We start from the raw sequence: 10,387 nt of genomic DNA on the forward strand, positions 1-10,387 counted from the left end.
TTTTGGCATAATTACTACTCTCCACACAGGTCGTAGTTATCAGAGTCATAATTTAAGTTACCGTTTTCCTCACCGACTGGAACGAAATAATTGAAATTTACAGTTCTACATATAAGATAGCACAAGTCAATCTTTTCATGTAAATAATTAATAAAAAAGAAAGACAAATATCGTACAACTAAGATTCATCTTTGGAATCGATCCTTTCCAAGAATTCTGTCGAGAATTCTGCTGTCATATCCGGATCATTCTCATTACACTCGTCAGTATCAGTGTCTCTTACCGTACCAGTAACATCTTCTAGTCATCATCTAGAGTTCTTCACTGCTCCAGCAAACAATTCAAGTTCATTGACATAATGGAATGGTTAGCAACTCTACTTAGGGCTAGTGCCTTTTGTTTGCTGTAGGCAAGTCTTTCTTTCGCAGCAGAAGCCAACAGATAGCTAGCCTTGGCCATTTCGGCTCCTGCGTGATTTTTTTTTTCTTTACTAGAGTGACTTTCAGCCACTGGCTGGTTCGTCACTTCCTGCGTGATTTTCTTTATACAACTTTTGAGCTTTACTGGCCTTCTGCCGGATCGGGCGACTGGAACATGAAGGCCAACATTCGGAACACTTGTTTCGTGTTGAGCCAAATCGACAGATTCTGTAGCGGCTCTTTTGGGATTAGTATTAGAAGTTATAGTATTTGAAATGGTTAAACTATAGAAATACTAACCTTTACATAATGAAGTTGCTGCCATTTCGGTGCACTTTGCAGAATAATGTCGCAATGCAGTTTTCTCCTTGTATGAGAATAATGCAATCGCCTGTTTGAGCATATCTTCCGGAGAGGCACCACTTTGACAATGATTCTCTATTTATGCAAGATAGCCAGCGAATTTGCAGACCATCTTGCTGATGTAATGTCAACTGGTTGTTATGCCCTTAGGAGCCCATAATTCCGGATTATCGGTAACTTGTTTCTCAGTGCAAATTTCGAGGAAATTTTGATAAACGCGATCATATATAGTTGTCGCTCACCGACATTTGCATCTTGCAATGTGTTCAGCCACGCATTACACAGCGCTTCGTCCTCTGGTGTGGTCCAGTTCGTTCCTCGTTTTAAAGCACACATTTTACTTTATTATTGTAGTATTAACACTGTGGAACCAGCAGTAAAAATTCAAACCAACTCGAGAAGGATAGGAATTAAAACAAACTTTTGACGTTTATTCAAACTAGCAATATTCTGATGTGTTGCTAAATTCGTGAGCTCACCACTTCCCGAGCGGCGTATAGTTATTTTCCGCACCTGAATAGCAACCCTCGGTACGCAAGTAGCGTTTGGTATAGGTTGGTAAATATGCCTTATTTACTCAACGGTACGGTTGCTCTCATAAGTATTATCGGATCAGTACTTACCTTACCAATCAGGCTAAGGCCTTGTTGTCCTCTGCTGTCCGAAGAAGTCGTCTCCACTCTACTCGATCCATGGCCACACGTCGCCAGCCTCGTAGTCTGCGAAGAGTCCGTAGGTCGCCTTCTACTTGGTCAATCCACCTTGCCCGTTGCGCGCCTCTTCTTCTTGTTCCTGTTAGTCGTGCTGCATTCTTACGACGTGACCAGCCCACCGTAGTTGCCCAATTTTTGCAATGTGAACGATGGATGGTTCTCCCAGCAGCTGGTGCAATTCGTGGTTCATTTGCCTCCTCCACGTTCTGTCATCCATCTGCACTCCACCGTAGATGGTGCGCAACACCTTCCGTTCGAAAACACCAAGGGCGGTTGGTCCTTCACGAGCATAGTCCAGGTCCCGCGGCCCTAGAGGACCACCGGTCTAATCAGCGTCTTGTAGATACTTTGTGCGTCGGCGAATTTTAATCGGCCGGAGCGTCCTCTGTGACGACTATACGACCAGGTGGAGCAGCGCAGTGGACCAGCGAAACCAGGTTCGGATTCGGAACGGTGAAATAAACAAGCGGGCTAACTTTTAAAGGAACAATGTATTTCACATAAAAGGAATAATAAACCGTACACGGGAATCGTGCTTTTAGTAGTAAGAATAGCTGTCAAACTTACCGTGAGGTAAGACAATGCGATGAGAGATCGTACTCACCCGGGGGTGCTTGCGCGTAGTTGTCAGGAGGTAATCATCGCTCCTAACACTCCTCCTCGATGAGCAGCATCCGTCATCAGGAACTCCGTTACGCCAGGCCTAACATCATGCAGAAACGGTTATGCTTCTGCGGTCCCAGTGGCTTTGTATGTATATCAGCCGCCATTTGATCCGTTGGGCAATATTGGAGTGCAATCTGACCCGACAAACATAGCTCCTGCACAAATTTCTGCCTTGTATCGATATGCTTAGATCTTCGGTTGACACGCTTCGTTTCAACGAAGGCGATACAACCCTGGTTGTCTTCACGGATTATAGTAGCTTCTTTCTGATGTTCTCCGAAATCCGACAATAGTTGTCTCAACCAGACTACTTCCTGACAGGCCTCGCTGAGGGCAATATATTCCGCCTCCATTGACGAAAGTGTCACGGTAGCTTGACCACGACTTGCCCACAAGATCGTTCCACCGGAAAACATAAAAACAAATCCCGAGGTCGATCTGCGAGTTGTCAAATCGCCGGCCCAGTCGGCGTCTGAAAAACCCAGCAACGCCTGACTATCTTCACCACCCAAACGCAGACTGCAGCTGATCGTGCCTTTGAGATACCTCATCACTCTTTTCAGAGCCACCCAATCTTGCTGCGTGGGTGCTGCAAACTTTCTTCCAAGAATGCACACACTGTTGGCAATATCAGGTCGAGCCACTACAGAGAGGTACAATAGGCTTCCGACGACACTTCTGTACCTCGAAGCATCCTTCAGCAACTCACTTTTATCTTCGACTTTGACGTAATTCGCGTCCATCGGCGCCTTGGCAGGTTTTGCATCACACATACCGTGGTCTTCAAGCAGCTTGCCGATGTAACTCTGCAGCCGAATTGTGTACACATTCTCTTCACGACGAATCTCCATGCCGAGGAAATGGCGAACATCTCCCAGACACGTAACCTCGAATTCATTTTTCAGTCCATCCGTTACCGCCTCCAGCTGACCGGAGCTCGCCGACACTAGCAGCATGTCATCGACGTACACGAGTAAAAACACCTTAGCTCTTCCACAATCTCTCACATACAAGCAAGGGTCGGCCGATGATTGTTTGAACTGCAAGTTGACCAGCACATCATGGAGTCGCTTGTGCCAGCAACGTGCGGACTGTCGTAACCCGTAGATGCTCCGTTTGAGCCTGCAGACGTAGTCTTCCTTGCTTGGCACTGCATATCCTGGCGGTTGGCTCATGTATACCTCTTCTTCCAGAACGCCGTAAAGATATGCCGTCTTGATATCTAGATGTCTCACAGCCATCTTCCGCTTGGATACAATGGTCAACAGTGTACGAAACGTTGCGTGTCGAGCGACAGGGGCGAATACATCCTCAAAATCTTCGCCGAACTTCTGTGAAAAACCTTGAGCCACGACTCGCGCTTTGTGCTTCACAATGTTGCCATTTTCGTCGCGCTTCAGCTTATACACCCAGCGTGATCCTACGACTTTCTTTCCTTTCGGCAATTGAACGAGTTTCCACGTTTGGTTCCGCTTGTGTGAGTCCAGTTCATCTTCCATCACATTTCGCCATTCCTCGATCTTCAGCGCTTCCAGTACGTTGATCGGTTCCTCCGAGGCACAAGCCATGTTCCCGACGGCGTAATCGAGTACATAATCATCCAGATTCCGTGGTGGCATGCCACGCGTCTGACGCTGCGAGCGACGAACAGGTTCCACCTGAACTGATTTCTCTTCTTGAACTTCTTACTCTGCTTCCGGGACAAGTTTCTCTTCATCTTCAAGCTTCAGTGGATCATTATCCTCCTTAACGGTCGCTCTCTGCTCTCCATGGGTTTCAAACTTCAGCGGAATATCGGACGACGAAGTGCCATTCCCCAGTTCGACGAAGCGGGCGTCGTGACTAAGAGTGATGAGATCAGTCTCGCAATTCACAAATCTGTAGGCTTTATGATCCATCGAATAACCTACAAATCGAAGCTTCTTCGATTTTCCCTCCAGCTTTCCACGCTTCTGATCTGGCACGTGGACATAGGCCTCTGATCCGAAGATGCGAAGGTGAGACAAATCCGGCTTACGTCCCCACCAGAGCTCGTAGGGGGTTTTTGGTACACTTCTGGAAGGCAACCGATTTTGCAAATATGTTGCGGTCAACACCGCCTCTCCCCAGTAGCGCTCATTCATGCCAGAGTCGATCATCATGCATGTGGCCATCTCCGATTTTTACGTTCGGCCACACCGTTTTGCTGGGGAGTGTACGGTGTCGTGAACTGCGCCATGATACCCTCGGCACGATAGAAGCTCTTCAAGTCATTGTTGCAAAATTCGCCCTCTCCGTCGGAACGAATAGCTCCAGGCTTCCGGCCAAACACATTTTGCGTCCATCGAACGTAATCCTTTATGATTTGTGCGGCTTCCGATTTGTGCTTTAACAAATATGTTACCGTGAACCGGCTATAATCGTCGATCAAGTGCATGACGAAACGATTACCACTTGGAGTCGTGGTTTTCATTGGCCCACACAAATCGGTATGCACGATGTCGAGGATTCGTTTGGATTTACGCTCCGCCACCGGGGGAAATGGTTGCCTAGCGGACTTCCCCTCGAGGCAACATTCACAAACAAGTCGCATGCCACAGTCACCTACCTTAACGCCGGTTGCCAGTTTTTTCTTTGAAGAGTCGTTCAGCCGCTGCCCAGTCTCTGTGGCCAAACCGCCGGTGCCACTGATGCTGGCAGTTTTTGTGGTGCTCACCAGCTCACCAGTAGAGGTAAGACGATGCGATGAGAGATCGTACTCACCCGGGGGTGCTTGGATGCACCGCGTAGTTGTCAGGAGGTAATCATCGCTCCTAACACTCTGGAGTCCAAAGTAGGCACGATTCCCTGCCATAATGCTTCTTTGAATTTCTCTGCTGGTATCATTTTTGGCGGTCACCACTGAGCCCAATTACACGAACTCATCGACCACCTCGATTTCGTCACTATCAATCTGAACTCGGAGTGTCTTCCCTAGAACATCTTCCTTTAATGTATTTTGTCTTCGATGCGTTGATAGAAAGTCCATTCCGCCTAGCTTCAGCCTTCAGTCTGATGTACGTCTCCGCCATGATGATGATGTCATCGTGCCACTCGTGTCTATCCAAACTCGTCTGATCACATCTTCTAACGCGATGTTGAATAGCAGACACGAAAGTCCATCAACTTGCCGTAACTCTCTTTAAGATTTAAAGGGACTCGAAGAGTGTCTTCGATACTCGAACAACGCACATCACTCAATCCATCGTCACCATGACCAATCGCGGCACTTTATCCGGAAATCCGTAATCGTGCATAATCTGCCATAGCAGATCTCGATCCATTGTGTCGTATGTGGATTTGAAATCGATGAACAAATGATGTGTGGGCACGTTGTATTCGCGGCATTTCTGCAGAACCTGCCGAATCGCGAAAATTTGGTCCGTGGTAGCGCGGGCACCCATGAATCCCGCCTGGTATTGCCCCACGAACTCTCTTGCAAATGGCGACAGGCGGCGGCATAGAATTTGGGAGAGAACCTTGCTGGCGGCGCTCAGCAGTGTTGTTTCAGCAATCAAGATTGGGCATAGGACACCTTCCATCCACTCCTTCGGTAATATCTCCTCCTTCCAAATCTTGACAATTTCCCAGTGCAGCGCTTAGCCAGCTCACTTGGTAGTTGATCTACAACAGTTGCTTTGTTGTTCTTCAGCCGACCGATCTCCTTCTCAACTTCTTGAAGATCAGGGGCTGGTAGCCTGTCGTCTTCTGCGCGTGCTCCAAGGTCTGTTGCCGTGCCACCTTCGTTTTCTGCTGCATCACCGTTGAGGTGCTCGTCATAGTACTGCTTCAACCTCTTAATCACCTCACACTCGTTCGTAAGAAGGTTACCGTCAAAGTCCTTGCACATATCGGCTTGCGGCACGTACACAGCAAAAAGATAATGTTGATATCATATCAAAGTGGATGCACTTCAATCGTGTCAAAAATATGCCAAAAAGAGCAAAATTATCATTAATACAGTGCATGAACTGACATTACGCTGCTTTTCCTGCATTTGTTTATTTGCGTGGGCATAAAAATTACATGAGATTTTCGACATGCTTGAAGTGCATCCTCTTGGATGTAATATTAAAATTAATTTTTTGCTGTGTAGCCTTTGCATGAACTATTTAGCTTCTCATAGAACTTCCGTGTGTCGTTTACGCGGTACAGATTGTCCACCGCCTTGTGATCTCGGTCTTCCTGCTGACGCTTCTTCCTTCGACAAACCGAGTTTTGTCTGCTCCGCACTTGACTTTGAAGCGGTTCTTGATCCGATTGTCCAATTGGATTCGTGAAGAGTGCTAACTTTTCTCTCCATGCCAATGGACTTTGGCCACTGGGGGGGAGGTTGATATCAACGGCCGTGCGGAGGACTCTGTCAAGGAGAAAGATCCTATTGTTTCCGGAGGTCTTGGCGGAAAAGGCGGCGGCTTTTTTGACAATATTTGCGTTTAAGCAGAACCGGAAAGGAAGAATACCCGCTTCGATGCATGCGGCGTCTGCTGGAGTGGATGGCAGGAGACCAGATATGAAGCGGATGTAGCTATTGTAGACCGGTGCTAGGGTTCTAACCAGCGAAGGAAGGAAGCGATACAAGTAATTTCCGTCCCCTAAAGCAACCCACTGTCGATGATGGTTGAATCTACTGCGGCAGTCCTTTTTGACCTGTTGGAAATGCTGGTCGAAGGAGAGCGTTCGTCGATCAGTACGCCGAGGACGCGTACTGTTTTCCTGGTCGGAATGGCTTGGTCGTGGATCGTAACTGGGGTTCTATTGACTCGGTGATGAGACGGACATACGTGGCATCGGATGCTCTTCCTGGCGGACAGCTGGAAACGCATCGAATCGGTCCATTTGACGACGGCAGACACTGCCGCTTGCGCTTGCCGTAGGGTTCGGATCTGAGTGGGACCGGTGGCCACAATCAGCACATCGTCAGCGTAAACGAATATGTAAATGTATACAGGTAGCTGGTCAAATACCCCGTTCATTGCCACCAGAAACAACGTGACTGCGATAACGGAGCCTGAAACTTTTCGACCGCGTGTTCCCCACCAATACACGGAATGACCGGTCGGTCAAGAAGTTTCGTATGAAATACATCATATGCCCCTTCAAGCCCCAGTTTGTAAGTTTTTCCAGGACGACTGGCGTCCACGTCCGGTTGAAGGCCTTGGAGATGTCCAATGAGATGATTTCAACGTGGGGTTCCTGGTCGTAAGCTTCCCTGAAAATGTCCCCCAGAGTGGCAAAGTACGTCGATGTACGTGTCGAAAGGTATGTTGTCGGTGGTCGAGCAAGCTGTTGGTCTCAAAGAACATCTTGAGTCGACGGTTCACCATCCGTTCGAATACCTTGGCCATGCAGGATTTGAGAGCAATCGGCCGGAACTTAGATGTGCCTCTGTCTTTTTCGTTTGCCTTCGGGATGGGCACGACGAGACTCTTCTTCCACAGCGTAGGTTAGGTATCCGAGACCCAGAGTTGGTTGAGCATCTCAAGCATGCAACACTTGCCCTGAAGAGGCAGCTTTTTTTAAGTGGATACCCGAGATCTTCAGGTCCCAGATGCTGAGCTCAGCGACTGATGTACGGGTAGACTTTGCCTACCGCTGAAAGTGGCTATCGTAACCGGAGATGGCCGAAATTTCTGCGAAATACCCTCTGAGTTCTTCGGCGACGGCTGCCGGTTCGGAGATGGTAACTCCGTTAGCTTGTACATGTAATGGCGTCGAGTGCCGTTTACCGCTGAGAGCATTAACCCTGCTCTCTGAGATCGGCAGAGAGCTGGGAGGCGAAGGAAACCAGACCAACTGTTTAGCTTCGCACTTCTCACGTTTTTTCTGCATTGAATATGCAGTGCACGGTACCGGATTAGTAGCTCTCTCCTGTTTGGGTCATCTCTCGGGGTTCGCCTGAGTTTCCGTAGAGCTTTCCGGCAGGCATTAACGGCTTTTTTGGTGTCTTCGCTCCACCAACGGAGGGTTTTTCGTCCAGGTAGGCTACTGGTCTTTGGTGTGGTAGCGGATGCAGCATCTTACACCAAATTAGAAAAATCCGGAATGGTTAACGGATTGCGTTCGAGGATCAGGGACAGGATTGTCCCCTGATACCCACCCCAGTCAGTACCGCCAGCGAGGCCTTTTAGTGACTTCTGGGGCCGTTGCTGACGAAAGCTGCATTTGGATGGGGTAATGATCACTTTCGTACAAATCCGCATTGGTGCACCACGTGACTTTTCCTGCTATGGAACGGCTGATCGAAGAGTTGGATGATGCTCATTGAGGTCTCCGACAAACATTCTTGGTTTGGGTAGCTTGCTGAAAACGCCGGTGATTTTATTTGACAGATTTTGTAGCAACGTTTTTCCACATGGCAGGTATGCACAGGCAATCACAATGTTTGTCGGCTTCTTCAATTGAACATCAACTATGGGAAGATCAGTTCCCAGGTCAATCTCGTTAAAAGGCATGCTCCTTTGAACACCGATGGCTACGGAGTGGCGAAAATTTTGGCGGGTGCGAAAAGCTGAGGCGGAGATAACGGGCTTTATTCACCAAATACCACTATCCCTTCGTTTGGGAGAAACCCAAAAATGGCCCCAAAACTCTGTAGGGGTACATCGGCTTCGAAACAGTAGAATTAAAGAATCACTTCATAAAAGGAAAACCCCCTCGCCCGTCCCTGCAGGTCAAAAGAGGTTTAATTTTCCGCTTTTCTTCCGATTATTCCTATCCTGCTTTTCCGGATTCACTTTTAGTACACAGAAGATACAATTACTCAACGTCTAGTAGTCGCACTAGACGGAGTTAGTCACTATGATACACATACTAGTCGCTTTTTCGATAGCGAACAATCACTCATCCCCTCGCCCGTAGAGGGACAAACGGGGGAATTTCGCGAAATTAATTGCTTTAAAAGCACTCGTGTCGTTTAATTCCGTGGAAAACATTTTATTTTTAACACAAGTCACAAATATTGTTAACTACAAGTTAAAAATATAACGGTTCACGATTAAAACGCACAACGATGATAAAATTTTGCGGTTAATAAACGGAGCATAAACAAACTCAACTTGTTCGTATGAGAGCCAGCTAATTGATGGAGCCGAACGGATGTCCCTCCAGCCATCTTCAAGAGAAGCTACGTCAGGAGAAGCTACGGTGTCCTGTAATTGCCAATGTTGGGTTGCGGCGTTCGACATCGACGGGTGTTACGCACCGTCGAGAGTTTTAAGCGCCTGCATACTGCAACTAAGTAGTGGTCCGAATCGATGTTCGCACTGCGGTAGAATTTTCCGTCGATTATTTTTTATTATTAATTTATTTGATAACAAAACCGGTTCCCCGCTCGTTGGTGGTGCCCAAGCTCTGGTAGAATGTAGCCGCTCGATGCCCGCTTTTCCATACCTTTTGTCCCGTCCAGCAAAGTTCATGCAGTGCTACAACTTCGAAGTTGCGTCGTTTAAGTCCTTCATAAATTAACTTATCGCAGCCTGGGAAGGCGAGCGATTTTTATTTCCATATTCGGAGTTCCCAATCGTAGTCCTTTTTTTGTCGCGTAGGTCTGTATTTCTTCCTTTCTTCGGTATTTGCAACTATATATTTTTGCAGGGTGGCTTGTTGGGCCTGTCCCGGGTGACCTTCGTTGAGTTGTTGTGAGTGTATTGCCGCGGACACACTTGGACGACAAACTATGAGCATGAGCATTATTTGTATAATAAATTTAAAGCTTATCCATGGTCGCACTTGTATATTTGGTGTATAGTTGTTGTATAGTGCTCATAATTATTATACAAATAATGATCATACCCATAGTAGTGTATCCGTGGTTTATGTGTTGTCCTACGATGGCGTCCTACTACGGCTAAGAAACAAATTTCAATTTTGTATTTCAAACTTGAAAACGTTTATCGTATTTTGGACTTACTGCATGTGTTGCGATATTTTTGTCTGACACTGTCGCAGATTTAATTTAGTACTGTCGCTACTAAACTTAAGCTTTGCTCGCACCTACAATATCCATAAAAGTTCGGCATTTTTTGCTCGCGCTATCTTGCTTTTCGATACTGACTGTGCAATGGTTTCTATTGTGTGTTTGTGGTGTTCATGGTATCATTGGATGATGTTCATTATCTGTTTTTTGTATTGTTTTTTTACGTAGAACTACGTCTTTGTCGACTATACAGGAGTACAAATCAAAAAATATGTGCGGTGAAATAGTGT

Source organism: Ochlerotatus camptorhynchus, unplaced genomic scaffold (genome assembly GCF_037179485.1).
Source record: "Ochlerotatus camptorhynchus isolate MF236.1 unplaced genomic scaffold, CSIRO-AGI_Acam_v1.1 ptg000062l, whole genome shotgun sequence".
In the NCBI taxonomy this organism is placed as follows: Eukaryota; Metazoa; Arthropoda; class Insecta; order Diptera; family Culicidae; genus Ochlerotatus; species Ochlerotatus camptorhynchus.